Source organism: Temnothorax longispinosus, chromosome 1 (genome assembly GCF_030848805.1).
Source record: "Temnothorax longispinosus isolate EJ_2023e chromosome 1, Tlon_JGU_v1, whole genome shotgun sequence".
In the NCBI taxonomy this organism is placed as follows: domain Eukaryota; kingdom Metazoa; phylum Arthropoda; class Insecta; order Hymenoptera; family Formicidae; genus Temnothorax; species Temnothorax longispinosus.
Window position 1 is genome coordinate 25466530 of NC_092358.1, and position 27253 is coordinate 25493782.

At 39.6% G+C, this 27253-nt stretch overlaps 1 protein-coding gene across 2 annotated transcripts in view; it reads right to left on the reverse strand.

Moving 5' to 3' along the window:
- Nucleotides 1–27253, reverse strand: part of Dip-lambda (Dpr-interacting protein lambda) — a 149474-nt gene that overhangs the window by 52278 nt on the left and 69943 nt on the right. For both annotated transcript variants that reach the window (XM_071791325.1, XM_071791316.1), the window contains one exon: nucleotides 7762–7891. The gene's annotated coding sequence lies outside the window, so the exon portion shown is untranslated. The remainder of the gene's footprint in view (nucleotides 1–7761; nucleotides 7892–27253) is intronic.

Below are 27253 nucleotides of genomic sequence, written 5' to 3' on the forward strand. Positions count from 1 at the left end.
CGTGGATCGAGGTTAACGCGAAGTAAGACGACTCCCGGAGGATAATGTTCGCCGTATCGGATTTACCGAGCTGTCGTCGGTACTTACGTTACGCCCGAACATCATTCGTAGCGAGCCGTAAGGCGATTTAGTTACAGCCTCCCTTACTTCATACTTTCTGGACGGATGCTTCACGATGCTTTTAGGTTCGGCACTTCGGTAAAGACATTACGTCGGCGATAATTACTGAAGTTCGTATTCCCGCCCCGACCCACCCCCCCCGAAGCGAGTCGAGTTATTTTCGAATGGCGCTATCATCCCTATTGAAGAATCTCGCGTTAAGTATCTCTTAGAATATTTCGAAAGAAATTAAGCGTCTAATGGTCGTGATCGATACAAATCAAATTTAATTTTATTCTTAGAAGAATGTTTAACACATTGATGAATAGAAAGTCACCAGGATGGAAAAATCCATCATAAAAATAAGGACAGGCATTGCATTACGTATAGACGATCTACGTTATTATTATAGTTTAATTTCCTTCAAGTTTTCCATCGTCAATTTGTTTATCTATTAAACAAAATGCATTAGAAAAATTTATAGCGTTTAATTATGAAAATTCTCAAACTTTTCAATCATTATCGAACATTATTTTCTTAATCTGATTACATGAAGCGACGAAGCGTATGTTGATTGAAAAGAGTTGAAGTCTTTAAATGCTATGCAGCCGTAATTCACTTTAAAATATAGTACGCGATCTTCGATTTCTTGAACAATGGTAAAGAGTCTCGAAAGCTGATATTCAGTACCGACTTTGAACAACTTTCTGAGAGCAAAGTTTCCATTCTTATGCCGATTTCTAACTTTCATTCAATGAGAAGATAATATAGAATCATGGGGAACTTTTCCGTTTACATTGCGCGTAGTAGTAACGAAAAACGGATCATGTGGCGAACAAGCCAAGAATTTTTCAAGCAAAGAAAGAACAAATCTCGCGTTGTACGCTACTCTTTTGCCAAAAAACAAACAAAATCCAGGCGTATTTAATTATTTCAAATATTAAAAGTTCTTTTATATAATTAATAAAAATATATTACTAAAGATCACTTCAGTCTTTAGGGAAAAGATTATCTTATGCGAGAAAGGTCTATGATCAACAAAGCATGATTTCCTTTAACAATTAATATTTTTAATTATGACTCATTTTCCCTTAATTACATTTACAACATCTTTGCGCATCGTATCATATCATTATCATATTATTCATGAGATAAATTACGCTATGACTTACGAATATATATATGATTGGAACTTGATCTTTTTTATTTTGTCTCAAACAAGTTTAATGCCAAAAGAAAAGATTTTTCCCTCACGCAAACTTTTCCTGTAAGATTTTTGTCCAATTTTAATCTTGTGCTAAAATACAGATTGTGCTCTATTATGTCATATTCCAAATTTATTATATCCGAATTTGGTTGTCACGCTGTTTTCGATTAAAATGCCAGATTGTACGTTAAGCTTCGCAGTTTATCCTGCTTTGTCACTTTGTCGATTTTGATTCTCTAGTGCTTCTGTAGAATAATATCGAAATGGTGTTGTTTTATCGACTGTTTATTTCAGGGATTTATCTTGTCGAATATAGAGCAAATCTCAATTATATTAAAATCCAACAATTTCAATGAGTTATTTTGGTTCCTTAAACAATAAATATAATTAGCTTTATAATTAGCTAACAAATTTCTATTACAATTATCCGAAATATTTCAGAAACGTGTTCACAGATATTTGCAGCTTTTGAAAACAATACCAAGAGACAAGTCATTCAAATCTCATAACTCTACATAAATCAGCTCGATTCAAAAATATTCTTATTACTTCTTCCCCAGACGAAGGAGATTTTCAATATATGGAATAATTCAAAAAATGACGCTCTATAAAAATATACATCATAATACGCCATCAAATAGAATATTAAAAGGTATTTTTATAGAATCAGTCGGAGAATAAATAACGTTACTGATGTTAAAACAATTTTCAGAGACGTGTTAATGGATCGTTTCCGCAATAACATATATTAAAGATACTTTTACAATAGCGAAAATAAAACGGTAAAAGAAATTTTTACGATCGATCGACGAGTGCAGCGACCCGTCCCGAGGCTTCCATATTAAATTTGGATGCTGTCACGAAGCTAAAGCCTCAAAATCCCGGCGTGGCCGGTAACACGGTATACCCGGTGTCGGCCGGTGATGGGTGGGCGCGAATTAGCACGATTAAGATGCTATCGCATCCAAGTGGACAGGAGAAGCCTGGGGAAGAATCCGTCGGGGCGTGAAGGGCGAGCACCGCATCAGAGGGGGTGGGTGCCCCGACCTCAAAGTAACTGGCAAGTGGAACGCTCGCAGTTGTAGTCTCGCGTAGGGTATAATACCTATGGGGCGCGACAGTGGTGGCGGCGACGACGACCGGGGTATGATGGCGTATGGGAGGGGGAGGGGGGGCGAGCGTGTTGCTCCGGATTACGGGCGATGTGGTGCGGCCGGGACCCGGCCCGGCTCTCTTGATGCTGAGTTACGTCCTACCCTATATCCCTGGAGCTATTACACACGCTGCGCGTCCTCATAAATACAACGATACCCCCCGAATCGTCCCCGTTACCTCGCCTGTTGAGGCGCGTCCGTCAAAGTATCGCTCCTTGATCCCGCGCTCGATAATGGAGATCGATTTAGATTGACTGAACTTGAATGCCTTGTCCACATAACTTAGCGTAGCGCGATTACGATCGTCGATGACGAGTCTCGCCGTCTACGCGAGGCCGCTGATTTCAGACAGGACGATTATTGCGTTAACGATCTACCACTGGAATTATTTTTTTTACCAAAGACGTACGTAATTTATTGTTATCACAATTATGATATTAAATATAAATATAAATTATTATATTAAATATTTAGTAGATCAAGGAGAGCACTCTCGACGATAAAATTACGAATAAATCAAATAATAGAGTGGCGATCTTTCCTCTCTGTTAAAATAAAATATAAATATATGCGTGTGCGTGTGTCGTGCCAATTTAGGTGTGCTTTCAATTATTACCGACGTGAATTCAATATAAAGCATCACTGCGATGTGTAATTATTAACATAATATTTGCCACGCACACGCACGCACTTTGGAAGTCACGGATGGTTCGTGCAAATATCGAAATTACGGTCGCGATATAATCACTACATTACTGCAGTTATCGCAATAATATTAATCAGATGAAAATCCGAAATCGAGTCGTGATCTAACCACTTTACAGTCGATTCACTGCGAAATTTGAAGAATATAAAAACATTAAATCAATATCTACAGACAAATTATTATCCGCTTATTTTGCTCTCTCTGCAAGTTTAATTTTAATATTATATTTTGATTATTGGGAAAACATTTTCTATAATTGTTTTTACCATTTATTAAACGTTATAGTTATAATATTATTAGAAATTTCTTCAAAGCCATTAAAAAAATACTTCTTTTTCTAAATCAACAGATTCAGTTACAAAAAATATTAAACTCTATATACGTTTTTAGGAGAACTCATGTTTTTGTACGAACGCAAAGGTTCCTTTGTTCGTGACGTTGTCGGACACCTGGCTCCCGCACAAAAGAACGTATTCAGATGAAAGGGTTATCTTGGGTCGTGGCAGAGAGCAGAGGTCCATCGAAGTCAAAAGGTTGCGGTGTCCGAGGACAATGCCGGAGAGGCGGTGACGCTATCGATAGCGCCCGTTAGGTTTTGTATTTGTCGTTATCGCCGACGCGTTCGGAAAGGGTCACACGATAGGAACGACCGGAAAGTGCAACCACGTGCTCGTTAGCTACCGTACATGTTGGCGAACTTCAATTATAGGACGCTGGAGTTTCCCGTAGGACATCAACGCGCGCGTGAACTTACGGAGACTCCGCCGTAACGTGTTTGACTTGTCTAACAAATAGCGTGAAATTGGCACGTATTTTTGTAATTATAAATTCATAAATTCAAAATTACTTCCTATTACGTACACCCTGCAAAGCTAACTTTAATCCAGTTGTACAAAATTTTTTCTATGGATGCATATAGAAGCTTCAGTGCGGTAATATTTTACTCATTAAATACTATTAAATTCATGTACGTGCACATCATCATTATAACTTATATATTAAAATAAAAATTATTTTTTTTCTCCTTTTTTTCTGTTTCCCTTTTTTCCTCTTTTCGTCTGAAATATCGCAGTTGCGATCTCATGCAAGACGCATTACGATAAACGTATTCTATCAAATAGCTACTTAAAAAAGGTCAAAGATACGAACTGAGGTATGTTTCAAGTGGAAATCGAGCGTTTCGAATGGCACCACCTTAATTTCAGTAACGAGAAAATAATGTAAAAGTAGACATCCCTCTTCGCAGTATGCATTGTGCCACGCTTACGCTTTTTACTTTGCCAATGAATCGATAAGCGCTGAGAGAGAGGGAATTTATGGGACCGAACCGGAGCGCATATCGATGCGTCCGTTCGCGCGATCAATCGGACCTTTAATATTATCGAGATGTATGATTGCGATCGACGGCTGCACGTATCGTGACGACTGCGCAGCGACTCGGCGAAATTTAATTTCGAATAATAATCTGCGGTCGTGCATGACGGAAAAGTGCGAGAATATTACCGATATTACGTTATCGCCGAAATTTCATTCCGGCAATAATACCGCGGTTCCCAATGGAAAAGTGAGAATGTTACTGATATTGTATTGCCGGTGGAATTTAATTTTGACAATAATCCCGCGATCAGACAATGTATGGCCGAAAATATACGGCTAATATTAAAACATTGACAGCGGCCAGTACCACAAGAAATTTAGCGTAAATTAGCGCTGTTCATCGTGATCATGCGTTTATTATCGACGTTAACATCGATTATACGTTTTACGTTATTTGCGATATGATGAACATGTGTACCTATATATGTGAGTTGTTTTCGAACAAGATATATTCATTGGATTCCAAATATTTTGCAAAATCTCTTCATTCCTCACATTTTTATAAATTATTCTCAAATTAAAAATTGTAAACATACCCTGTGATAAGCTACAGACATTCGTTATGCTATTTAATTCCACGACTGCCTTTTTCAAAACTCATGAGGGACCGCTTTGTTATATGATAAATCGATAGATATTCAATCACGCTATTACACACCGCCGAGCAGCTCGAATGCGCGCGAAATTGATGAAAATACGCGGCACGAAATCGCATTTCGCTTAAAATCCATCGGCCCTTACGCGCGCTGTAAATATGCGTGATACCGGTAATTATTTCGTTCTCTCGGTGCTCCCTTCGTCGGCCGGAAATCCGCTGCAGTTAATGCGGACAATAAAACCAGTCAGTTCGACTGGCGTAATAATATTGCGGCCCGAAAACGTGTCGACCGAACTCAATTTGCCGGCAATTCGTCGATCAGCGCGCTGTCGTCCGCGATAATCCATCGAACATCATAATTTTTACGAATTTTAAAATCGTCGCGAACGCGCGACCGAGCGCGATAATGAATTTTTGTGCGGGATGTTTCGGAACTATTGAAACATTTTCCACAAACATTTCCCAGAGATAACAAATGCAAATATACAATTGAATGAACAAAATTGAAGATACGCGTATTTTTAACTAACACTGCAGAACGTTATGTGAAAACATTTTGCATTAAGAGGGAAAACCTTAAAAAGTTTTCTCGAGTCAATTAAATTTTCGTTAAGGAAAATCCAAGTTTAGTTGATGAGATATATATAGACAATAGTCCGGACATATATCGAAGTACACCGATGGAAATTGATAAATCGTATTTTCCACAGCGACGGAGAGATCGAAAGGCATGAACTAAATCAAAAGCCACTAAAATCTCTATTTAACTGATGTACTCTCATGGTATCATTGGTCTCGAATTCATCGATACTTGAGCGAAATTTCATTTGGTCGGGACAACCATTAATTATGCGCGTATATTAAATGTGGGCAACATATTTTAGTCTTCGTATTATCCACTCGATCATGACCGCGATCATGATATATTTGGCCAATTTATTTAACTTTGTAACAAGCGGGTAATAAATAGTATTGGAAAAACGAATATAAAAGTGAAAGTATGGAAAGAAGCATCTTCAACATTTTTTTTAACGATGAGGAAGAAAATTTAATATAGAAAATATAAGAAATGTTATTAATGTTAAGTAAAAAACTTCTGGTGACGAAATTTTCCATATAAAAATGTAAAACATATTTAAAAGCGTAACTCTCATGATAATCGCAAGCTCACACTTACGCAATTAAAAATAACAGAGCTTTCCATTTTCAATACTTAAGGAGAAATTAATGTTCTTTTACACATATTAATTCCTCGAAAATCCGTGATTAAACTATCTTCTTGCGCTTCAGAGTTCGTATAAAGGTAGACATCCAACCCTTATTAAGGGTCCTCTCATCGTAGCACTCGCTAACTTTGCACCAACGTAACGCACGTGGTCTCACATTGGAGCACACGACCAAAACTTTCTAACGCGAATATATCGAAGATATTCGCTATTCAGACTTCACTCGAACGGTCAAGTAGTATACGGTACCGCTCGGATTCGCGCCGTGTGGAGTGGGCGGATTTCCGACCGGCCCGCGGCACGGTGCGCGGCGTGGAGTTTAAACTGTCTGCGAAGTTGGCTGCCGCGCGCTCCCTTTTCCAACCCTTTGGCGCTCTTTATCGTCAACTCCGCGAGCATCGCTTTCATCCCTCCTCATCGGTGAGAGATGCATTTAACCTGCGTGCGTATCCGTATCTCCCTCTCATTGTAAATGTGTACATACGAGTTGACCCGACACGTGCGAAACTCACTCCCGGTGTATGTGTGTGTCAAATTGCGGTGAGGTGCTTGGTACAACGTTTATGTGCGCGTGCATGCTCGCCGTTAAAACCGGATAACCCACGAAATATCGGGGCTGGAGTAAACATGATTATCGTCGAATACCTCCCCTCGAAAGCGCGTCCCCGGCGCGATTATACAAATTCATTTATTGTGCCAACGTTGCGCGCACGTGTGTATTTGTTATTTAATCGTGGCACCGTGACGCTAATTTCAATGGTAAATTTTGGATGTTAGGTTTAACAGTTAATTAAAGATTCTCCGCCTTTTTGGGCTACTCTATGCGCAATTCCGCGATGCATCTGAATTTGGAATAGATAGGTATCACGATACTGCTAGTTCTGGACTATATTAGAGTACTCTGTAACGCATGAATATACCATTAATACGCCTGTAACGAGCGAGCAAGCGAGCGAGCAAATGGCTTCGCGATAACGCATACGCTGCAACAAGATCCTTCCAATATGACCAGCGGCGATACATCGATTATGCGAACTTGCAAATTGGGAGAGTGTGTCCCGAGTGCACTCCTCTCTCTCTCTCTCTCTCTCTCTCTCCTGCTTTATTAAACTCTTGAAATTACATTCCGCAGCGCGCGAGCTTGATAACGACGTCTCGTTTTTCGAGCCAACGAAGCAGCCCCTCATCGACGAGCGTGGGAGCGCGATTTGCCGGTCGATAACTAATTAGTCGAGCGCGCACGAGATTTTTAAGCTGTCGCAACTGGCGCGGAAGGTTTCTCATTAGAATGATGGTTATTCTCTTCCAACGTTTCAAATGATATTTAAATCCTACTCCCGAGATCTCCGCTCTCCGCAGTGCGGATACTCGAGGCGCTTACGTTCTGAACTTACCTATTATCCCCTAGAAGTGACCCGTTAGCCGCTTATCAGCAAGTTATCAGCTTCCCAAGCTAATTTAGGCATGCGTTTTTAGCTTTTCGTTCCGTTTTGTAGCTGAGAACTCTCTTCTGCTCATGCTGACCTGCGAAAACAAAAAAAAAACAATCCCATATTGAGTGTCCACAAGATTATTGATGTACGCAGATTCAAAGAGCAAAGATTATTTGCGCACTGCTCTAAGCTATTCACAATTAATTGCAGTTAATAGCGATAATCATTCGCAGTAGAATATATTTACATATCTCAGATTTTATTCGTGTTATACATTGTACTGCAATTCTCCTGCAAGGAATTTTACATGTGTCTGACAATTTTGTACACGAAACTGTAAAACATTACAACTCCCTCATGCTATAAATGTCTACAATATTCAACATATAACATTTTGACTTAAACGGATGATAATTAGAGAGATCCGCATTTCCGCAGAGCCTGGAACGCACGTTATTCTTTCACGCGACCTAAAAATCTTTCTCTCTCGTCGGTAATGCACGTAGCGGCAAAAACTAAGTATGCCGTTCTTCAATAATTGCGAACGCGAAACCTCAATCCGCCGGCGAAAAATTTAATCCGGAAATTTCGGTTCTACCCGGTATTTAGGTCGGGCTGCACTTTTACCGCACGCCCAATACTTTCGAACGCGCGTGACGCGCGTACGACGGCACGTGCACGCGAATCTCTCGCCACTGAAAGCCTTGCATTTCAAACCACGGTAAAGCTTTGTGGTCTACCCGGTTAAAATTTTTACTTTCGGTGAGCTAACTGTCAATCATAAAATTTAATCGCTTCAAAAAGCGAACGTCGTATATATGAAGCATTAATAAATGTCGTTCTTCATACTTTTAGCAAGAATTAAAGGTCCCAAATTTTTGTAAAATACTATAAACCACATAATATTATATCAATATATATACACACATGTATGTACAGAATAATATTTAAGAATATTTACCATGTCTTTAAATTTATAGATATCTTAAATTCAATTTAAATCCTTGAGTATAATTTATAAAATGCTTTCCATTTAGTTGTATTTTCGTAGACGTCTGCCCGAGAAAATCTCGCGAAGTACGTCCTTCGAATTTAAGCACCATGTCAGTCCGATGAGCAGAAATAAAATAAAATGGCGATTCTCCCCTATCAATCAGCCTGATGTTACCGCACATAGATCATCGAGGTCATAAATCTTCAACTCGCGGTCCTCGAACATTCGCGCACCTCGACGAGTTCGTCCAAAGTATCAGCACGTATACGGGGCGCATCCGCATTTCCGAAGAAGCATGCGGTGACGGGGGCTCCGCTGAATATTTAAAGCCGCCTTTGCCGCTTAGATTACGCGGCGGTCGCCCCTCGGCACATTCGAAAGCTACAATCTATAAATTCGGAGCGTCTAGAACCGTGGAGAATCGCCTCTCGTTTTATCTCTTCCCTTTCTCCCTATCTCACCCCCGCCTCTCGCTCGCGGGGTGAGCCGAGGGCTTTCCGGGGATTAACCTTACCCGCGACTCCGCGCCAGTAATTTCCAATTCGACTGCCCGACCTGATCTCCGTGTTAATTAAACCCCTCCTCGCTAGTTATGTTGCTATCGATAGCTCTCGTGAGAGAAGTTATACAAAGCTGAAAAGTTTTTAATCGAATATAATTGATTTCGAGCGACTTGAGTCTGTTGCATTGGTGAATATATATACGCGACGGTATTTTGTATATGTATATGCGGTAATACCGTTTATCGGTGCCAGTATAAAGCATTCACAATAAAAATAAAAGTGCGCGAAATCTGTTTCGGTAACAGTATTTTATTGTTTGTATAAATATAGAGAATATTTATTTAATAAGCTAGCACCGACATGAATCCGTCGATGAATAGGCTGATAAATAATCGCTCATTCGAAACCGTAAGATTTCCAGATTTTATAATTAATTTAATATAATTATAATTAATTATATAATTTTATGATTAATTTAAGATTATTTAAGTCAGGGATTGACATCGTTGTTTCCTATTCTCTTTCCGTCTTACTACCAAGCTGAAGATGAAAAGAGAATGCTTAATTGACTTTGCTTACCGTACTGGATGTTAATGCGATATTGCTTGCTTAATTGTTCCAAGAACATACTCATATTCAAAACCAGAAAGATTTTAGACAAACGGGATATAGAACGTGTATCAAAATACTCCAAATTGCTCTTGATTTGAGTGTAATTTAGATACATTAAAGAAAGAAAAGCAAAGTTAACACCAAGTTAAAATCAAGAAATTAATTATTCGATAATTTAAAGTAAATAATTTTGCAACGCGATATACGTTCAAATATATTTTAAGATAATTGTCGTTCCGAATTTTTTTCACACATAAAATAACTCAAGATGACACATACGAATATATCAAAATATATATTATCATTAATGTCAATGTTCTCTTTCCCGTTGAGTTCGCATTACTCGTTATAATTAAGCGTCGCGTTACAAATAAATATCTACCATTACCACGGTGCATATTACAGTAACCATAGCAATTCTCATCTCAAAATAGCCGTAACGCGCGGTTCTGTACATATGTAAAACCATTCAATTACCAATTTTCCACATACAGCTTTTGATATGGTTTTATGCTTTATAATTATATTAAGTTGTACAACACGTCACGTTCTGTGTACTCTTCTGAAATAAAAACAGTCATTTTGTGTTCTTTTTTCTCCATTACCTCGTACCTTCCTTTCGCATGCTCCTTTTTTATCGTCCTTTTCTCTCGTCGTTGCTTCTTGCTTTACTTCTATACTAATTCTATACTAATTCTTTCACTTATCTTGTGCAACGTACTTTTCATTCGCGCTTTTTTTGTTTCAAAACTAAAAGAGATTTCTAATAATTTCTACAATTTAATTTTACGCGATTAATTTTCGTATACGAGTTTGAGATAGACGGCTTTGTCCGTTGCTGACCGTTCGCTTTATTACACCGCGTTTTTATCCTTTTTTTTTTATAGAGATTCGTAGTCCAAGCGAGTGGATTTCCATTCTTTCATCGCGTTACATTCCACCCCGCTTTTATCCTCGAATTTCGCCCCGCTGCTTTTTTTTATTATATCTCCGCCCGTCGCATTACTTATCCTTTACTTCGTATTCGCATTCCACGTTTAGCGCTAAATATGATCGGCCGGCTTGGCTTCATTCGCGTAACACAAAAATCGCGCTCGAGAATTAAAAGTTAAACAACTGTGTAAACGTAAAATGCACCATACACGTTTATACCTCGGAGTCCTTTATTCTCTTACGCTTCGTCCCTCTTTTGTAATCTTCAACATTTTTCCCTTCACGTTTCGCGTTTCGGTTTCTTCGACGTTGTTCTCTCTTTGGATTCTTTGATACGTCATCCTCGAATTTTCCCTACGAATTTTCGCTGTCATCTCCTTCCCCGTCGACGCATCTTCAATTTTTCATTTCTCGATCGGGCGCTTTTTCGTTTCCTGATATTTGCGCTTCCCTCGACCGTTACTCTCTCCCCTATTCTCTCTTCTATTTTCTCTCGTCGATTCGTCTCTTCATTCGATTCCATAGTCCGATAGTTCACACTTTCACAATTGCACCGCTACGCGCAAGTCTATTCCTCGCTTTGTCCGCTTTTCCATCTGCTTAGCAGTAAAATCTGCTGCAGAGAAGTGAATAGGAAATTGATATCGTCCGACGACCAATTCTTATCCTTTTTTTTGTGATGTAGAGTTTTGCGTACGGTACGAAAAATTTTTTTAAATATTCCCGATGATCTATGATATGAAAGCTAAGCATTGAAAATCAACAATAATTCATAAATTTTATTGCATCATATTTTCTTATTTATTTAATGTCGGAAAATTATTTTGCTTTGTAATATTCTTTTGATATTTCATATTTCATATTCCGAGCAATGAAGTATCATGAACAAGAACTGTTTAAATATTATTTCAGCTTTAATAGCGAGAAAGCACATCGCGGCATTTCGCTACATTTATGTTCGCTTCGGCATTTCAATGAGATTCTCTTGTAACCGCCGCTAATGTAATATTCCGAAATGTCTCAGACGAAAGGCCAAACGTTCAAGATATATTTTACGATACACGAAAGTGCATTCCGCTGCAAATAAAAGCAGCTGATACGACTGCAACGATATTGCTTTTCTTCTCGCAGTATTAATATGACACGTTCAACCAGGCAATTTGCAATACTACAGTCAAAAGATTGGGCCGCACATTAATGCGAAAACCACAATTGATAAGATACAATGATAGCTAGTATTGTACATTAAAAACTCTATATGATTCATGAGTTAAAAGAAACGTATCCAAACATTTATTATTCGGATATCTAATAAATAATATATAAAATTTAATATACGATTTATATTGTCAGAGAAATTAATGAAGAGCGTATTTGCTTATTAAAATACTAATTACATTTGAGTCGTATAATATATGTAACAATTGGTAGTAACTAATACTAATTTAGTAATGGATCAAATTTATTTCAGAATATCATCATTAGCGTACGGACTAACGCGCAACAGGCCGTTCACCTTAAATATCGATGTTTAACGGAGGATAACGTCCTCGGACAATCGCGGACGAAATGCATGCGATGGCGCGCGCTAAATTACGACGTGAGTGCTGTCAGCGCGAGAGAACGGAAGCACGGCTTTAAATTGATTTACAGTCGTACAATCAAAAATGCAAATAGGTAATCAAGCGCGTATTCACGTGTCCGCGCCGAATGCCGATGATACGGCGTTCACGTCGCGCCATAATATTACGCGATATAAAATGATATCAGCTCGCGCCGCATTATCCCACGCATCTCGCCTGTACTCTTGGAATAACAGGACATTTTCTATAATCGCAAATGTCACTCATGAGGTATACTTTGCTCACCTTACACGCACACACGCGCACACGCGCACACACGCAAACACACACACACACATATATTCACCAATATCGAAGATATAAATATATAAAACAATCAACAAGACAAAAAATACATACACAAATTTCTAGAATTATTTTTTAAATGAAATATCGCTTCTGACAATAACAAAAGCACACTTTCAATCTATCAAGGTCTCTCAAAGCCAATACGTTTTTGATAAATCGTTCAAATATGATTCACAAATATGCATTCGATCATCTTTGAGCGGAAATTACATTTCACGCATCTTCTTCTGTGTCGCGCGCACTGTGTAGACTCACTCGAAACATTTGACAAACAAAAATTATCTTTGCTCTCAGTGTGTTGATCGCTACCATTACTATTCGCGATTACAAACCACAAATGTTGAGTGACATCAAATATTTCTTTTGGGTCGCAGTTTGGATGCTGGTGCGTAGTATTTACAATATACGATTGCGTGGAATAATTTACGCAAATCGACTGGAAAGCGATAAATTACCGATTAATTACTATTAAAGAGCACCGTTAAATCAATCAATCGCGCCGTAATTCGTGTTTACGTTTTATTCGGATGGAATATATTGACCGCTGCGAGAGCGTTGCTGCGAGGGACCTCTTCTCCCCGGGACTATTGTTTGGCGCGTGTATGGCGATGTGTGCGGCGATTAAAAATAATATTTCCACTCACGCGGTCTTTACGCGCAAACAATGCGGCGCCGTTGTACAGATGGCTCGCGCTCTGCATAATTTCTGGTAATTTTAGATCGCCGCGATAAAGCGGCGTGTTCCAGGAGAAAAAGGGGTCCGCAGAGAGAGAGAGAGAGAGAGAGAGAGAGAGAAAGAGAGAGAGAGAGAGAGAGAGCCCGTGGACTCTTCAAAGCTATTAGTCGCATGCGTGCGTTTCTTGTGATGGGGCACCGGGCGTTAATTTTATGGAACAATAAGTGCGCCGAGAATATACGCTATAACCGATCGTTATGCAAACTCAAACTACTCGAGATTCGGCTGTACATATTTTGAATGCCGTACCTTAACGTAAAATGCATCATATTTTACGGCAGTTTCGAGGACTCCAAATCTAAAAATCCCCTTATCATGAGTAACGTTATGAGTTTAACGAGATGACTGGTCGTTCACTCGCGCTAATTATTCAATATTAATTTTTTTACGTCGAAAAAGAATACTATCCGGAGTATGATTTAACAGTTGAATTATAAACGTATAATCGCTTCGATCCCGAAAGAGTGGAAGAAGAAGGATAATCGCGTATATGTATACGTGTGGGTGTGAGAGACAGTAGAAAACGCGGGGCGCATGAGAATTAATTTTTGCAATGGCCGCGGGCGCGGCCGCCTCGAGTATCCGTCCAGAATGCGTTATACGTTTTTATTATTTCTCAGGACTCATTGTCCCGGTTATTGATTCTCCCGCAGCGCGGCGGAATCTAGCTAGCTGCGATCGCAATAAAGGTACTCCGCCGATAACTCGTATCCTTGAGGATACAACTTCATAATAACGCAAATCGAAACGTTCCCCATTATTTGCGCGAAGAATGGCCGTCCTTAATGGCTTTAGGGGGTGGCGCTTTCTGCAACCCCATATATTACCGGTGCTAACCTGGCATAATATACAGTATACAGCGTTGCACGGATTAAAGCCGCAACATTTAAATAAAGCGTTGCATGACGATAAGAAAATGGATAATGCATGACAATAAGAAAACGACAATAAAACACGCGTTGTTGTACGATAAATTAAGATCCTCGCGTAACGAAGACTATCCCTAAAATAATTGACGCGGTAAAAATAGTGATCCTGTGTCAGTAAATGTGATATAAAAAATGGAGTAATGTGATTACGAGACAATATCGTTTATAAGTCAATTAAGTCTAGTCCTTTGAGACGAGATGCACGTTTCTTAGACACAAATATCTTTCGATTTTTTTAGCTTGCCAGAAAGCGTCTCGATTCCAAATTAATAATCATTCCCGGGCTATTCTCGCGTCCGCGGAAAGTCGGGGGAAAAACGAGCGACTGTTATTGAGACGTCTAAAAAAAAACCGCGCAACGGAAACGCGTTATGAGACAATGGCCATGGTCGCCGATTGTCAACGTTGGCTCTTCATACTTCGTCGAAGAGACTCGCGTCTGAATGCCGTTCATAGAATCGGCGCGGCGCGGCGTCCCGAGACCGCAGGAAGCTCGTTAGGCATCGCCGCGGGTTCTTTTTCCTTTGAGACCGACCGTCTCGATTCGTCTTTCTGGCCCAACTCATGTACCGTGTGTACATATGTAAATAAATCGTAGTATTCCATACGAAATGCTCCGTAAGCTCGTTGAAAGCGCCGTCCTTCCGGCGCGGCTTGTGATTCCACTAATCACGAATGTCTTTCGTTAAGCGGAAAAGCCTTAGTGGATGAAAAATCTGCAGCTCCAGAATGCCGTTACTTTATAAATACGGCTTTGTATATATTTTCTGCATTATTTAAAAAGGAATTCAATATCGTATTTTTTAGATGAAAATTCTCCAACAATATTTAAGCTTAATTATAATTTTTACGCAGTAGTATATTTGTATTTATATTTCCTAATTAGCACATGTGAGTTATCTCAATTTAAAAATAATTTTCCTTTTTTAAAATAAGAAAACAAAATGAAAGTTTCTCGCCGAATTGTCTAAACTTTACGGATTATTTGTGCCAAATCCAATTTGCGCTAAGATTTTATTATGACAAATCTCGTCGGATATATCTCTAACTTGATTTTATTATAGGAATTTCGTTACGTCGAGTATTGATTTTCGATCAAACTTCGTTAAAGTAAAGCTCTCGTTCTGGTGATTACAAAGAAATGCCGTTATACTAATAGGATTCTGCACACTTAATGGAAACGGAAGGATATTAAATGCTTCAGATTTTGTTGGATATTTTTTACCGTCGATATTAAATATTGATACTTTTCAAGCAAATCTACCTAACCCCTATTGTTTCTCCACGATGGAACTTTCCGGGCACAATTTCCTGGCTGGAATTTTCAGGATAAAAGAATTTTTACATTTTTACGTGCAATTTGAAATTTTTCAGTTGCGATGCGATCTTCTTTCTAGCCGAACTCGATGAGAGCAAACGAACGTTTAGCAATCACGCGTAAAGTTTGGTATTTTTGTATCTCCCAATTGTGCTCCTATAGTGCAGTAGAATATTCTTAATCGCACATCGCCGATTTTGCGGCTCGTTTTGTCGCCCTTATTTCTCGCGTCGCATCCAAATTGACCAGCTGTCTCGGGTGATGAGAGCTGGCCAGCTGATAGCATAAAGTACATCCCGTTTGGGCCGGAGTTGTCCCAGCTGGTCTCAGCATCAGTCATCTTTCGCTTATCTAACTTTCAGGATGCAACACGAGCCGAACTCGCCGTCCGTCGCGCTCTGGCAAATAAGAATGACGTTGTAACTTTGCGCAGTCACGACGCGGCGTATGCGGTCGGAGACGCGGGGGAGCTCGGAACAAGAGGGATCGCGCGATTCCGGCGTGCGGGGCTGCTGATGAGGCGGCAGGAAGCGCCGCGATCCTCTCAGATAAATTCTTCGACCGGTCGCAGCTTGAGAGACGACGTCTGAGCGAATTTTAAGCCGGATCTCGATTCAACACGCGCTGAAGGAAGATCCTGATGACGGGGAAGATTGCGACTGTCTCTCGGATGGATTTTTCATTCATGATTTTTCATTCGGACCCCGTGTCGAGAGCGCAGCGGAATTTCGGAAGAGCTCACGCATCTAATCTGCATTAATGCGCTCGCTGCGAGAGAGGACTCCCTCCCTGCGGAGGGATTCCTGATTCCGTATAACGCGTCAAATAGAAAAAGTGTTCGAAGTTCGATCGAAATCAAGTACTTATTACGATATATAAAACGATATATTGTAATCCATCGCTTCATAAATCATTCGGTGTAAAAATTACATAAAAATAAAATTTCAATAAATTATCTTAATATTTAATATAAAATACTTGCAGGAATTCAATGTGATAAATGCAACGACGATTGTTTCGTTATGTTTTATTATAATTATTGTGATTTTTTTTTGTGTTTGAATCGCATTGACGGAAGCGAACCCAGCAAGACTATATAACGAAACGGAGTAGCCCGAGTTTTAAGATTCAGACAACAGTTGCGTCGTTACTAATAATTAAAAAAATTAAAATGATTAATTAAAGTATCATTATTAAAGGGTCGATGGATAAATCATTCTTTATGAACTCTTCGCTCGTCGTCCACCGTGTCTACTTCATTATCACCAGCGAGGATCACTTAATGAGAGACGGCAGTCCATGTTATCATTTCCCCTTCGAGTTTATCGATCCAATCCTATCTTCTGGTCCCGCCAGAGCTTGTCCTTTGACAAGTTCAGTTCGACAGATTAAATCTTCGTCCGTATTCGAACTCTCCGAGTGAAGTCCTTAAGACTGTCTTATAATCGCGGGGAAATACGCGAGACGCGAGAAACCATTAATCAAGTCCGATAATGAGACAATATCCGAGACATTCTCGAACAGTCAGCGGCGATAAGAGAATCATGTGAGATCATTGCGACACTTCGAAAAAATATAGTAAAACTTCGCTCGTCGGCGCGGCGAATTCGATTTTTCGCATTTAATAGTCTAATTCATTTACTAACAATTGTTAGACATTAAATATAACACATTTGTAAAATTTTTCGTATCTTAAAAACGATTACTTATTTTGCATTTGTTTCACAATATTTCTCGACATTTTTGTATTATTTTTACTATAATTTTTTTCTATAATATAACATGTACATTTTTCGGAATAGTTTTTATGATAAGTCGAACTTATTTTATTTAGTTTTAAGATTCTGCGAAGCTTATCTTTGAGTAACCCAGTTTCCCTCGCGAGACCAATAAATCATATTTTATGAGAAGAACCCTAAAAAGAATTGTGCCAAGAAGAATACCCCGAAATCGAGTAGCCAGCTGATCGGAGAAAGAAATCCTACTAACGAACATCCTGTCACAGAGATATGTGACGATGATTTCCGGCTGAGAGTTCTCCGCGCGCGAAAAATACGCTCGTAGAGTAAGGAGCAGGGGAGCGACAGGAAGTCGCGCTCCCGTAGAAACGTCTAAGAGAATTTCACTGTACTTCCCGGGGTATGATTTGACGAACTTTAGTCTCGGCGAACTGGCGTGGTATAATAACGGTAGAGGATCTCGATCGATAACTCGCCGTTGCATTGATTGTTCCTTGAGCGAAATTGCCCGTTATCTCATCGCGCGTGCCGGAAACGCCGATAGTCTAACGAGGACACTTGCAAAACGCTTCATTGTCGGACACACAATGGGGCTGCTTTTTCATATCGAAAATTAATGAGAAATATAGATCGACGAGAAGAAAGCTAGAGATAATTAGACAATCTCGAATTATCAATGTTTTGGTAATCAATCATCTTAGAAGAGAAGTGTCATAAATATAAAGAATTATTGTACAATAAAGCTATTGGTCAAACTTTTTTTTAACAAGGGTTGCACTTAGGTAAAACAAAGCTGAAACAAATGGGATAAGAATTTACACGATACTTCTAATATTCAGATCTAATAAATTCGAGAGAGCCGTCCATCCTTTTCCGGTCTACCTTTTTTCCTAAAAATAAAATCTTTTTACTCTGCTTTTACTGCATTCTTTAATCTGGAACATTTTGTTTATCAGTAGCCTGATTTTACTGCGGAATTATACCAACGCTTTTATCCGAGTTCCGTAGGAAGAACGGAATCCGCATCTGTTATATTTAGTTTCCGATAGAAAGCGGAAATAAATGCATCTATTGGAGAGAAACGCACGAAAACCGAATGATACCATCCTGTATGTTGCTGATGACAGATGCGTTTGCTACTGGGCGGCATTACAAAAAAATACACTATCGAAATCCGTTCCATCGGACTGTGCCGCGATGCGCTCGGCTCCTTCCTTTCCAGACACGAGTGCAAGGGAATGTTGTTGAAACATAATACTACATGAAAATCTGCGCGCTCGAACAGAAATGAAAAATATCATGGATTGTTTGGTTTTTACAATATGGATACGTATGCAAACTTTGCTCAGCTAGATAGTTCGCGTGTGACAGACGTCAATTTTATGCATTATTAACTCGTTTAAAACCATTAAAATTTCAAATTTAACATAGCTTTAAAATATTATTATAATTAAAATATTATTACGATTAAAATATTCCATTATTCCATAAAATTCATATAGTTGATTTTGATATTTATTTATTATATTGATACCGAGTACAAAGAATTATTTGATGTGTTCACGTGTATTTCTTTTTAATTAATATCGAATAATATATTACACGGAAATATTGCGCAAAAACGTTCGCTTTTCGTAACAGATATATATTTGCGTACGTAATATATATCTCTAAAATGGAAGCTTTTCGCGGCTCTTTGTGCCTGAAACGGACAAATTTTGGCTCGTTCAGAATGTAATTACATCATTTGAACCCGTACGAGTACTACTTCGGTCGTTTTAGAGGATTTCGCTTCGATCCCGCGTGCACGCTGCTGAATTTGCTCTCACTCTCGAGGATTGCATACGTCTGTGTGTATGCGAGTATGCCATAACGACGTCTCACCCAGTGTCTGCCTTACGAGTGTGCTGCACCACGCGTACGCGTGTGCCGCAACGTGTCTCGGAACCGCGACACTCCAAAGCCATTACCGTTATGTTCTACATACGCTACTGTTCGCAGCTGCATAGACACTCCGCAAGATCCCGTATTATTTTTTACGAAGACGTACGTGCATGTTGCGAAACATTCGCATATAAAAGATTCGAGAGAAAACTCGCGCTCCGAAATGGAGGCACAAAAACGCGCCGAGATGTCGCTCCTAATAAAATAAAACTCGACGACTGAGAAGTTTTAATAATTCCGACTGCACATCCGAGGAATTTCAAGCGAAAGTGGCGTCCGCAAGATACATGCAACACTTAGGGAATCTATTATTACGCTTCGCAAATGTCAAAACTTGAAAATGGGATACTGAAACTCCTTTTCCGGAGACTTGTAATCAGTTTTTAGTCTCAGAGACGAGGCGTCTTGCGTGACTAAATGATAAAGAAGATTTTCCGCTTTTACTGCATTCTGCTTTTACTATCGCAGATTTTATTACCGCGATTACATGTATACGACTCTATTCGCAGAGAGAAAAAGTTGAGATTGTTTAACTCTTCCTTTGAATTTGGGAAATGGTTCACGTAACAACTAAAAGTACTCTCCTAAAACTTTACGCATATCCTAATTAAATCGCCATTATCTAAGGATTGTAAAGCGCGGGATCTGATACCGCTAGAACAGCGATTTCTACAATAATCTTCAAGTTAGAACCAACCTATACTATCGATCATTATACCCGGAGGGTTATAGCATGATGACCCACACAAAAGATAGAACGAACGTGCGATAGGATTATGATGGAAATGAGGATCTGCACGGATGACAGATTACGCAGGTATGTATATGCAGATGGGATTGTAATTTTAGTTACTAAAAGCCCCACATCATCATATAATTCGTTTCATTTTAAGAAAGACGAGAAATCCTTTTGTTATCACATCTCTTTATGGGGGGAATCCTGACTAAATCCTCGCACTATCCAAGAGTAATTCACACTCACGCGTTTCAACAACGTAAAATAATAATTACCTGACGTGTAATTAATTTTCTGCAGCTTAATTATTTAATAATAATTATTCATAATTTTAATAGAGATAATTATTAAATAATTTTATTAAATAATTAAATATTTATTTATATTTTCACATATCTTAATGCATATACTCGTGTTTCAATTTGTGATACATCACGAGAAATGGAACAACTTATGCGAGCAAACGGTAGATAAAATAGTGATCGGCGAAAGATTACGTGCTCATACACGCGTAGTGTCGTAGTGCTCATACGCGAGTGTCTGTAAATGTATATGGGGAGGTATCCACGGGCAGCGCTTGACCCTCTTACCGCAACTCTTCCTCTAATCTGAACTGCAGGCCGGGGAGAAAGCCGTGAGCGGTTCGATGACTTTGATGGTCTCGTTAGAGCGGCGGCGGGCGGATTGACTTCCTCCAACTAGCTGTCGAACTTTCGACGAGATACAGACTTTTGGGCCAATTCCCTCGGCTAGCTGCGGTTACCGAGGTCCGCGAAATGGCGTAGTTTACTCCGCCACCACCGTGGACGCGCCGTGGATCCCGGAAGACGAGCGTCCGAAGCGCGCGAGATCGGAAAGCTCGACAATTGACGCGCCCGTTGATCCGATAAGCGGCCCCGGGTTTTACACGCGAAGCAAATCGGCCCGCGGTGATCGATCGAACACTATCGGATTTCGAGATCGAGGCGGTTTACGACCGACGCGGCCGAATTTATATTCATGATTCGCACAGCGAATTTCTAAAAAAAAAAAAATTTTTTTTTGGTCGCAGAAGCGGTGTCTGATCAACGTGGCCATATTTCTATCACTTGTGAATTTTACTGCATTACGTGTTCCGGTAATTAAAATATCATAAACAGGTGGAACATATAGACATCTATGAAATAACAAAATTTTTCTAATGTTTCTGACATTCCAAAACTAGAAATCTAAATTAATTTTTTAAAAATTCTCAGGTCTTCGACATAAAATACAGGGTATTTCTTTTTTTCTACAAATTGCATATATTATAGAAATGTATTATCAAAATAATAACATAAAAGAGAAGATGGAGTTCAAGATCCGATCGCACATAAGCTATACGCTATTATCACGGTTATCTTCGATTAATCTGCACAACGATAGCATCTCACGATGTCATACGCATTGCAGGTCCATCTTATCACGGGACAAGATTAGTCGTGGACAGAATATGGCGAACAGATAAGAAGAGAAGCCGTATAAGCGAGAAGAAGAAGGAGAACGGCGCGAGAAAAGCGGAAGAACCGGCACTGTCGACGACAGAACAACATCCGTGTATCCTCCGGCAAAGCCTCTTCCGGAGTTTATTATTATTTGTTCGACGACCAGCGCCGTATGTGGGCTACGTCCCCGAGGTGCACGTCTCCTTTGATATCAGATAATCCCTCGGAGGAACAAAAAAGTTCACCCGCACAAACACGCGCGCGCGCCGTTACACACATTTTCGAAGTTAGTTGAGAAACGCACACAGGCGGACTTGGCCGCGAAACCCGAGAGATACGACCGGTCACGGTCGAAGAAGACGCCGAAGAGACTTCGGGAAGCCAATTTCGGCTCCGTTTTTCATCATTTCCACGGTGGACGAAAGGCGGTTTCATTTCCTCGACCGCCCGCCCTGATCCGGGGCGTAAAAAGTACGCTGTTTTAGCTGTACGAGCCGCATGATGATAACGTCGCCGCGAATGTATCCGTCGCGTTCGCACTTGCAGGCAAATTAAGGAATCTTCACGACGTCGTTCCTGAGATAGGGTTTTAATGAGGAAATTTCCACGAGGGCTCGTGAAATTTTTTACGAATATACGCAGCATCGCGGCGATGCTTTATACATGGTATCGTTCCAACTATCTTAGTTTCAGCAGCAGAATTTTGCAAAGTGAATAAAATGCTTATTTTAATATGCACAAATGCAAATTACTTTGCTCATTAAAATTTTGGATCGCTTTAATTGCTTGTGTTTTTTATTCGTGGTCATATATTTGCTAACGGTTGCGATAGCAATTAAATTTAATTAAGAGTTTAAAGCGTGTGTACACAAATGTCTAACTAAAAAGAATTTAAATATATCTTTTGCGGAAAACATATTAAACGTTTATATATACAATATATATGATTATTTTCTAAAAATAAACAAATATTTTTATGTTATAAAATATTATTTTACTGTATTTCAAATTGATATCACGTTGCACAATTAATTCCCGACGCATTTGCACAACAAGTCTGTGACGTTAAAATCGAAATTTTTGATCGCGATTGGTAAACTTGAGTCGCACGGTGAAAGTTGTTAATTGAATATGGTACATGCCCTTTGTGAAAATGTCGCTGGTTACAGTGGAATTAGATTCAGTAATGTTTGAAATTTTATATTAGTTAAATTAGCCGCCGCCGTAACTGCAAAGCGTCCAGTTCGGTGACAATTAATTATCCGCGTTGCACCATTGCAACGTTGCTTACTGCATACCAATTGTTAATGCGCAAATTACGCGTCGGATATTCGTGACGTCACGCCCAACTTGCGACACACCGATATTTCCTTCATCATTAATACTCGCTGACACGATTTCACGTGTCTTTATACAATAATGTACGAAAGCTGTCTTCTTCCGCAAAAAGACAAAACATAAAAGCCGTAAATACTTTCAGTTTTCGAACAATTTTCCAATTTGCAAATATAAATATCATAGAAACGACAAAATGGTCACTAACTTTGAACTGAAATAAAAAACGATCATTTAATCACTCGCATCTATAGAGCTCATTTGTGCCAATATCTATTTCTGAAGAATAAACAGAATGCTAATGCGCTCAATAATTGCACCCAGCTCAAGATGAATGCAGAATGTATTGTGCTAAAGCGGCCATTTTCCAGCCTCGCTAAAGACCGCTTCGATTTTATGGGACACCCAGTGCGTTATTGCAACGATAATGCAGTAATTAATAATGCGTGACAACACGCTCAATTTATCATTGAAGTCTACAGGGTAGCTCAGAAGTCACTTCCCTTAAATTACCGAATCCATAATCGATTTAAACGTAATTTTAACAAAGTCTCTTTCCCTCCCCATTACTTTATTAATTAATCAAAGTAATCGAATCCCGAATATTTATCTAACTTGTTTAAAATTAATTATCAAGTAAAACATCTTTAAGTATTATTTGTGGTTATAAAACTTAATTTTTGAAAAGTGTGCTAAAATTATATTAATTGCAATTTCTAATTTTAATGAAACTATGAAAATGTATTAATATTCCGATGCTAAAATAATAGCTATTGTTTTTACCTCAGCTTTTAATAATACAAAGAAAGTGCTCTCCGCATAGAGACCAAACATTTATACATACAATCTCTTTCTATACTCCAAATGTTTTGGTAAACGTCGTAAACACCTCGAAAAGCGTGCACGAGATATTTGAGCTTCGTAATTAAATTTAACAACAAGTCCCGACGCATTCATGCTATGGTGATTTACGTTTCCAGAAGCGGTGGGGAAAAAAGGAAGAAAACGGATGCGATCGACAAATAGTACGCGCGCACGTTGAAGAACTACAGCGAATTCTATTCTCTTTTATTCCATCTAATTCCAATTCTATTCTACTTTGTTTTATTTCGCTGTTACTTCCCTTTCTTTTCGACATTCATATAAATTATCGTTACGTGGAATCGCCATGCAACGTCGTTCCGCGACACAGTCTTCGGTTACGATCCCGCGGAGCGGAGTCTAACGGAGTTTCCAGTGTCTTCGCGATAAAAACGAGAAATTTCCTCCCTCGACGGTGCAGCGCCGAACAAATCTGATTCGCGGTGGCGCTCGAGTATTTCTGGAAAAGCGCGGCAATACCGCGTACGGCGTCTTAAAAGCAACCGCGCGGCTTACGTAAAAGAAACAAACAAAGCGCGATAAATTCGATTTTTCGCAATAGGTCCGCCGCGACATCCTGCAGCGCAGAGTGTCCCCGAACATGCAAAGCGAACATGCGTCGCAACTATATTCAGAGATACCTTCTTTCCACCTGCAAGAATGTCCTCGTTGCCGACGAAGAACGCGTAAAGATCGCTCATGGTCGCTCTGTATCATTTTGATAATATATACAGAATATAGAATTTCGATAATGAAATATTTTTTCCAGTAATCTGATAGCTCAGTAAACGAAAATTATGCCTAATTTCCAATGATAATTTTACAGTTGTAAATAGGTAACATTATTTCTTTAAAAAAGTCACACTGAACTATGGACATTATATACCAATTATTTGAAAACATTATTAATATTATTATATATCCATTTACATATACCTGTAACATTATATACCTAGAAAATATAATTTCTCGTACAAAAATAAGTCAAAAATATAAGATAAAATTTTTCTAGTACGAAAGTAAATCTTCGGAAATATAAAAGGTTAATTGTGTTTTTTTTTCTCTTTTTGAAACTAAAAACAAAAATTTCGATAAATTCTCGAATTAATTCCAATCGTGTAGCGATCGTATATATCTCCGAATGCAGCTGCTGCGCGATCGAAAAATATGACGTGTTTAAAATTACGAGAAAGTTATTATTTATAGTCCCTATTTTATACATATATATATATATTTATGGTCATTTCTTGCATTGTATTATAATCCACGTATTACAATTCTCGGTCGATTTCGCGGCGGGCCGGTCGGAAGTGTCCGCTTTTTGAAAAGTGGCGTCTGTAGTTTCTCGACCTCAGACCGCGAGGGTGGCGAACAAGGCGTGGGTGTGTGTGTATGTGTGGAGGGTACGCGCAGCACCCCGGGGAAGAAATACAATCTCTACGTGAGCGTACACGGTGAACGGCGGATACTGTCGGAGTGCATATAACGTTACGCCAGAAAAATGCTCATGGCGCGACATTCATATTCCCGTATATTATCCGACACTTGCCTCCAAGTCCTATAAAAATCTCTTCTCCCTCCAGGGTCGCGCGCGGCGGAGATGCCCCGTCCCCGACGCCGACGTCGACGCCGCCGAAGGAGCACGTAACGATCTTAATCGAAGCACGACATAACTCCGACGGAAGTGGAGTAACGACGCGATTTTACCGGCGTGATTCTTCACGACGTGTCGCGATAAAAAGATCCGCGAATATTTCACGGCACTTCGTTCCTCGCGAGCATCTCAAATCCGTAAGCGACGCCCGCAGTCAGTTACTCGACGCCCGATCTCGTCGCAGCGCGAACAAAAGGGATGAATTCGATTTCTCTTTTTCACGACCACCTTTCTACGGCGATTCGCTGGATTTACAGAAAATTATTAATCGTCTAAATTCATCGTTATATTCAGCAGAGATGCACATTTTATCAAAACGTATAAGCTATATCTTCACGATAGATATTTCATTGCAACAAAAGCAAATATTTAATTTCAATACGATATCTTCCTCAAGAACGGTTCAATTTACCAGCTATTAGCAGCAAATTTGATTCCATTAGCGATTATCGAATCATTTTGTATCCGCAAATAGAGTCGCTGGCTTGAGCTCGGCGTTGAAAGCCTCGGTTTTGCGATCTAAAAGTAGGTGTATGAGACGAACTTCCAAGGAAGAATCTCGTTGAAGTTTTCCCGAGGTTTTCAAAGAAGAGAGATCGAAGATTCCAGTCACAGGGAAGTTAAGACAAACTCGAATCATCGCTGGAAACATTGTCGGCTGAAACTTTTCCAGGACGAGCACCACTCTTTAATCCGACGGGCGAATAACAAAAACACATAAACCAGTGGGAACGGTTCATCGGCTTTCCGTAGAAACGCTCGAACGTGCTTCCAGTTACTCGTCAGCAACTTTCGCGATTTTGCATTATTGCCCGGAGAACTTTGCCCTCTCAGCACTCTGCGAGACGACTTCAGCGTCTAATTGCACATTTGCGTTACAGGAAATTCGTTATTGTCTCGAGTTCAACGAAAATAAAAGATAAATTTTCAAAATTTATAAAGCAATTAATAACTATAAGTATATGTATAAAATAAATAATTATCCAGGCATTTAAAACACACTTGTTTACTAACAGTTATTTTCTTGGAATATTTTTTAATATAAAATATCTGTAGAGTGTAAAAACTCAAGTTATCACTATATAAACAGGTCGACCTATTCGAGAGTCGAGAGGAAATTACAGGCCGCTGCAGCTGAACTTTAATTCGATCATCGACTACAGAGATCTAAGCCATGAATGTCAGGCCGTTGTCACGCTTGCTTCAAAGTGACAGTCGGCAGCATCCGTCATGTGATAGCGACACAGGATCGCGATAGCGAGCGCCTTCCAATGTGCTGGACGTGTTCCAATAATAATAATCGGTGTATGCAACGCGCACATAGGGTACAATGCGTGGGTTAGTACGCGTTTATTTGGCCGAATAAACTGGCATCTGTAATACCACTGTCACGGGGAAGACGGGAACCGATATCCGCAAGTTCGACCCACTGCTTGACCGGCCGGCGCCGGCGCCGGCGCAAATAGAAATCCTTCTGTCGGTTATTTCGACAGACAGAATGAGGCGGCACATGATTAGTTGGCGGTGTCGGTTACTGGATGATGTAGGACGCGACTCGCGATTAAGCTTCTTGGCGAGCGGGATGCTTCGTGATTACATATAATTTCTCTAAAATTACAACGAGCTCCCAAAGAGAGCCGTTTTTATTATCATGGACTTCCTTTATCAAGATAAACTCGACGCCTAGGATTCTCGTTCGCGAATCTCTTATTTTCGCAATGTCTGTGTATGATCTATTGCGCGCGGCGTTATTGTACCGTTAATC